Genomic DNA, 7,062 nt, shown 5'->3' on the forward strand with positions numbered 1-7,062 from the left:
TATGGCTGCTGGTTCTGTTGAAATCTCCATTGAAGGCAATTCCTTCATAATAAGGCGGACCTGAGGACAGGCATAGCCAGCAGTCCTCAATAGCACTTGGATCAGTTCTATTAAGGGCATAAAAGGCTCCTCTCACTAGGTTAAACATCCTCTGTCTTGTTGAAGGAATTGCGGGGGTAATAATTAGAGGTACCTGAAGAGTGAGAGGTTGGGTGATAGCGGCCATATTAAGGGGGTCCGCAATCACTGGAGTAGGCTGAGTAATTGTATGGGTGAGGGGTGTGGACTTGGTTGGGGGCCTAAAGGATTGTAGGGGGTCTCTATTTTAATCTGATAGTGAACAATAATCCCTCATCATATCTTTCCTTGTAAATCCTAAAACCCCAGGTATACCCTTTTGTCCATCCCAGAACTCTTTTCCCTGGTTCAGTGAAGGTGACACGGAGAGGATGGCACCAGTCAGTACACTCGTCTAGGTCAAATCCTTCAGGTATGTAAGACGCTAGGGAATAGTTGGCTGTTACTCTAATATAGTTCCAGCTCGAGGAGGGCTTCCAGCGGGCTGTACCTGAAGTCTCGAAATCCCAGCTCTTGCAAAAGAAGTCAGCCTTACCTCCACATGTTGGATTGAGGGAGTGACTTCGATGGGGCCCGGGGCAGACATAGAAGGGATGGGTTCGAAGCATACTTCTATTCCTTTGGTTAGAGCAACCACCCCATGGGTCTCTCGAATGTTTTTCTACGTACGGAGGGGGTGTTAAAGGTGCCCTCTGAATGTCTGAGTACCCCTCCAAGTCCCATCCAGGAGGGGCTCCTATAGCCAACTTACAGATGTCAGGGAAAAGATCAGGCCACCAAGTCCACAGAGGGTGTACCTCGGCAATTGTCCATACAGCCCTACCCCCCTCATTGAGTACCTCCCACGTTTGTTGAACAGGACTGTGGGGGTTGAAGTCCTTTGGGATTGCTCCTACGAAGCAGACGGAACTTAAGAGGGTTAGTAGTCTTCTCCCAAGTCCACTCGTCATGGCTGACTCCAGGGGGTGCTCTCTTGATGTGGGATGCGTGGACCCAAGTGGGGATTCCTTCCACTTTGACCGCAGTGGGCGTTGTCAGTAGCACCAAGTAGGGTCCCTTCCACCTCGGTTCTAGGTTTCCCGCTCGGTGTCTCCTCACCAGGACTGCGTCTCCTACTTCAAACTGGTGCAGCACCTGTGTGTCACCAGCAACATAGGTTTCTTTTAGCTGTTCCCAGACATCTTTTCTTACTATTTCAAGAGCTTTTAATCGAGCCAAAAGACTAGAAGAAGGAGAGAAAGACACATCCGGGCGATTCTTATCCCCTACGGTCATAAAAATGGGCGGGGGTGCCCCATACATTAATTCAAATGGAGTTAGGCCAAGGGGTCCAGGTGTATTCCGAACCCTGAACAAGGCATAAGGGAGAACAGCTGTCCAATCACTTCCGTCGGATTCTAAAGCTATTTTAGTCAGAGTCTCTTTTAGCGTTCTATTCATCCTTTCTACCTGTCCTGAACTCTGGGGTCTGTATGCACAATGTAATTTCCAATTTGTCCCAAGTTGTCTGGCCAATCCCTGACTTACCTGGGAGACGAAGGCAGGTCCGTTGTCTGACCTCATTACCTTAGGTATCCCAAAGCGGGAAAGGATTTCTCAAGTATCTTCTTGACCACTACATTAGCCGTTTCTTTCTTGGTGGGGAACGCTTCGACCCATCCAGAGAAGGTGTCTATAAAAACTAGAAGATATTTCTTTCCATACCTAGCCAGTTTCACCTCAGTGAAGTCGGTTTCCCAGTAGGCTCCAGGCCTGTCTCCTCGCAGTCGTTTTCCTTCCTGGAGCCTGCTAGACCCAGTGTTGGTAAGTGCACAAGCACGGCAGTTTTTTACTATCTCTTCTACAATTCTTTTTATTTTTTTATTTTTTTTTTGTTTTATAGGTCTTTTTTTTTCCCATTTTTTATTAGGTATTTAGCTCATTTACATTTCCAATGCTATACCAAAAGTCCCCCATACCCACCCACCCCCACTCCCCTACCCACCCACTCCCCCTTTTTGGCCCTGGCATTCCCCTGTACTGGGGCATATAAAGTTTGCAAGTCCAATGGGCCTCTTTTTCCAGTGATGACCGACTAGACCATCTTTTGATACATATGCAGCTAGAGTCAAGAGCTCCAGGGTACTGGTTAGTTCATAATGTTGTTCTCTACAATTCTTTTTAATCCAGAAAAGTAATAGGGGAACTTAAAGCCAATTTTAGTAATTTTTTAGTTCCTAAATGAGTCAGATGGTGTATATTAGCTAAGTAATCTCACCCCTCTTCTTCTGTGAGGGTTCTTTTATTTATTTCCTCAGAAGTGGGCTGTTGGGTTCTCACCACCAGAGTCATTGGCCCTTGGGCTGCTTTTTTAGCTTCTTGGTCTGCCATTTGATTTCCCTTTTCAACAGGCCCGGTTTCCTTCTGGTGTCCTGGGCAATGGATAATTGCCACCCTACGGGGCAGATGAACAGCTTCTAATAAGCTGAGAATTTCTTCTTTATTTTTGATATCTTTGCCGGCAGACGTCAGCAGTCCACGGTGTTGGTATATTGCTCTGTGAACATGAGACGTGACAAAAGCGTACCGGCTGTTGATATAGGCATTAAGAGCCCTTCCTTCTGCCTGCCTTAAGGCTTGAATTCGTGCAATTAGTTCTGCTTTTTGAGCTGATGTACCTTCCGGCATGCTGCTGGCCCATATGACAGACTTTCCATCCACTACTGCTGCCCCAGCCCTCCGCTTACCTTCTACCACAAAGCTGCTTCTGTCCGTGAACCAAGTCATAACCCCTGGCCAAGGTTGGTCTGTGAGGTCTGACCGGATTCCAGTCTCTTCTGCCAGTATTTCTTCACACTTATGTGCAGGGGCCTCGTCAGTCTCAGGTAGTAAGGAGGCGGGGTTGAGAATGGCTGGGGGTGTGAAACTTACTCGCTCTGTCAGCAATAGGCTCTGGTAGTGTGTCATTTGGGCGTTGGTCATCCAGCGGTCCGGTGGTTGCCTGACGATGCTCTCAAGAGAGTGTGGGGCCACTATGGTAACATTCTGGCCCATAGTCAGTTTGTCAGCGTCTCTTACTAGCACAGCCGTTGCTGCTATTGCTCGCAGGCAGGAGGGCCATCCACTGGCCACAGCGTCCAGTTTCTTTGATAAGTAGGCTGCCGGGCGCTTCCATGGTCCCAAAACCTGGGTAAGGACTCCCCTTGCCACTCCATTTCTTTCATCAATGTGTAGGGTGAAAGGTTTGTTTAAATCTGGCAGGGCCAATGCCGGAGCCTGCAGCAGTGCCTTTTTGAGAGTTTCAAAGGTTAGCTGATGTTCTCTGGTCCAGGTGAATTACCCTTTCTCTTTGGTTAGTGGATACAAGGGAGATGCCAGTGTAGCAAATCCGGGAATCCAGAGTCTGCAAAACCCAGCAGTCCCCAGGAACTCTCTTACCTGGCGAGCAGTGGTTGGGGCCAAGATCTGCATAACAGCTTGTTTTCTAGCTTCTGTGAGCTACTGTTGTCCATCTCTCAGGACATATCCTAGGTAGGTCACTTCTATCTGGCATAACTGAGCCTTTTTAGCAGAGGCCCAATACCCCAGCTTACCTAACTCGCCCAGGAGGTTTTGAGTCCCAATTTCACAGTCCTCGCGTGTTTCTGCAGCTAGGAGCAGGTCATCTACATATTGCAGAAGAGTCACCTGTGGGTTATTGGCTCGGAAAAGGGCAAGATCTCGGTGTAGGGCTTCATCGAACAAAGTGGGCAAGTTCTTGAATCCCTGAGGCAGCCTCGTCCATGTGAGCTGTCCGGCTTGTCCACTCTCGGAGTCTCGCCATTCAAAAGTGAACAAGGGCTGGCTGTTGGGGTGTAACCTCAAACAGAAAAAAACGTCTTTGAGATCCAGGACTGTGTACCATGTCCGACCAGGTGGCAAGTTGCTGAGGAGGTTATAAGGATTTGGCACCATGGGGTGTATGTCCTGAACTCTCTTGTTGAATTCTCTAAGGTCCTGGACTGGACGGTAGTCACTGGTCCCTGTTTTTTTTTTTTTTTTTTTTTTTTTTTTTTTACTGGAAGTAGAGGAGTGTTCCAAGGGGATTTGCATGGGACCAAAATTCCTTGTTGGAGCAGTTTGTTGATTTGGGGGAGTATACCCTCTTGAGCTTCTCTGCTCATGGGATATTGTCGGACCCCTATAGGGGTGGCCCCGGACTTAAGTTCAATCACCACGGGGGGACCAGTTTTGCCATCCCCACTCTTCCCGTCTCTGCCCACGCCTGAGGGTATCGATTCAACCAGTCCTGTAATCCCTCAGGGGGCTTTACTTTATTTTGGTAAAGTCGATATTCCTCCCCTAGTTGTAAAGACAGCTCTAGAGTCTGGGGCCCTTTTATTGCCCAGAAAACCTCCGGTCGATGAGAGGTGAAAGTTATTTGTGCTTTTAACTTGGTTAGTAAGTCTCTCCCCAATAAAGGCATAGGACACTCTGGGATGACTAGAAACAAATGAGCTACTCGATTTCGCCCTATGTCTACTACTCGGGATGTGGTCCATGGATATGATTTTTGTCCCGTGGCCCCGATCACCAAGGTTTTTTCATTTTTCTTCACTTTTCCTAGAGGTGTTTTGAGTACTGTAAATTCGGCTCCCATGTCGACTAGAAAGTCGACGGGGGTCCCCTCCACTTCTAAGGTTACCCTAGGCTCGGGGAGGGGGGGGAAGCCCTGTTTCCCCTAGTCTTCATCTTCTCCAAGAGAAAGCACCTTCACCTCTTGTTTTTTTTTTTCAGACAGTCACTCTTCCAGTGGCCCATTTCCTTGCAATATGCACATTGGTTCCTTTCCAGGCACTGCCTGCCTTCTCTGGGTCTCCTTGGTCCCTGCTGTCTTTTGTCTCCCAGGTTCTCTGACTGTCTACCTCTTCTTCTGTTATCTCTTTCTCCTACTGCGGCCAGGATACTAGTCAAAACCTTTTTTTTGCCTCCTGTCTCTCCTATCCTCATCCTCTCTTTTCTTTCTTTTCTCTCTCTCTAACTTTTCATCTTCTGTTTCTCTCCTATGATGCACTTTCTCTACCTCTCTAACTACATCCCTTATGGTGTAATCCTGCAAGCCCTCAATTCACTGTAACTTCTTCCTAATGTCAGGAGCCGACTGGCCAATGAAGGCCATAATTACTGAGACCCTTTGACCCTCAGACGTGGGGTTGAATGGGGTATATCCCCTGTAAGCCTCCATGAGCCTTTCGAGGAAGACTGAGGGGGGCTCAGTTGCTCCCTGCATAACCTCTCTTACCTTAGCCAGATTCGTGGGCTGCCAAGCAGCACCTCTGAGACCCGCCACTAGGACCCAATGATAATTGGACAGTCATTCCCTACCTGGTGCCGTATTATAATCCCATCTGGGCCGGGTTAGTGGGAATCCTTCATCTATCTCAGCTGGAGTTTGGACAGGGCACCCAGCCTCGTCTCGGACGTTTTTCTGAGTCTCGAGGAGAATCCTCTCTCTCTTCTTGGTTGTGAATAGAGTCTGCAGAAGCTGCTGGCAGTAATCCCAGGTCAGCTGGTATGAATACATTAATGATTCAACCAACCCAGTGAGTCCTGCAGGGTTCTCTGAGAAAGGGGGGTGATTAGCTTTCCAGTTATAGAGGTCAGAAGAGGGAAAAGGCCAATACTGTAGGGGCTGTAGACTATTCTGATCGGCAGGGGAAGCCCCAATAGCCCTGAGCGGGAGCGTCACAGTTGAATCCGCTGGCCCCTCAGGGGCGACTCCTCGCTGGTTCCTTATTCCTGTGGAGGGACCCCCTCCTCCAGCCGGAGCCTGAGGCAGGGGTCCTGAGGGAGCTGAAGGTTGGGGCTGGGGAGCATACGGTGGGGGTTGAGGGGTGTTGGGTCACTCAGGGGGTTCTTCAATCTCTGGATAGATCTTGGGGGGTTTCGTCACTGGTGTGCTGCGATCATTGTCTCCCCCGAGTGGTGGTTTCGGTTTCTCTTTCTTATGAATGTCTAGGATCTTGGTGCCAGGGTGGAGAGGCAGGAGGAATGGGCGAACCCATGGGGGTGGATAGCGTGTCAAGTCCTCCCATACCGTGATGTATGGTTGCTGGTCTGGTTGCGACCCTGGCCCTTCCTGAAAAACAATGGCCTTCACAGCCCTTATGGTGGGTAAGTAAAAAGTTCCTTCTGGTGGCCAACCTACTCCAAAAACAGGCCATTCCAAGGAACAGAAAGTCATCCATGGCTTTTTCTTCACTATTACTGACAAATTTCGTCCTCTAGCCCTAATGTCCATCCAATGGTCCTTAGTCAAAGATAAAGGAGTAGACTCGGTCTGTCCCATAGTGAAGAATAAGAATAAACACAACACAATGACAGAGACGGAAAACACTAAGACATCTAAACACACTCGTCCGCGTCTGGACTTATACAACCAGCCAAACGCTACCTCTGACGGAGTGGGATTCCGAATCCACTCCTCTGTCAGGAAGAGCACTCACTCTTCTTCACTCTGCCAGGCAACAGCCAGGTCCTCCTGACTGTTCCGTACCCCGGGCACTCCAGGGTCTCCCTCGGAATGTCTTCCAGGGGTGCAGCCTGTGGGGAAATAGACCGCCGTCTTCCCACAGGCACTAGGGTTCTTACGGTCCACAGTGGCAGCTGTCAGAATACAGAATACCAGAACTGATAACACAGGTGGGGATCAAACCCACAATCTCAGAACTGAAAAACTAAGACACAAATTCAGCAGTGCCACACTTAGACACTTAGACAACAGATAACATACAAGACTCACAGAAACAAACGCACCTCCGAGGGGTCCTTCGGGGTTCCTGAGTGTCAGCAGATCTCGGTGGGACCTCCAAATGAAAGAACCTAGTGGGGAAACTCCCACTCAACTCCCGATTCGGCGTGCACCCAAGAATCACGAATAGAACACAACACCTTGATGTAACAACACGAGGTATTTTAATGGCAGAGCTCCAGGTCGAAACGTATCTCACACAGGAGACAGTGGAT

This window comes from Mus musculus, chromosome X, assembly GCF_000001635.26.
Source record: "Mus musculus strain C57BL/6J chromosome X, GRCm38.p6 C57BL/6J".
NCBI lineage: Eukaryota > Metazoa > Chordata > Mammalia > Rodentia > Muridae > Mus > Mus musculus.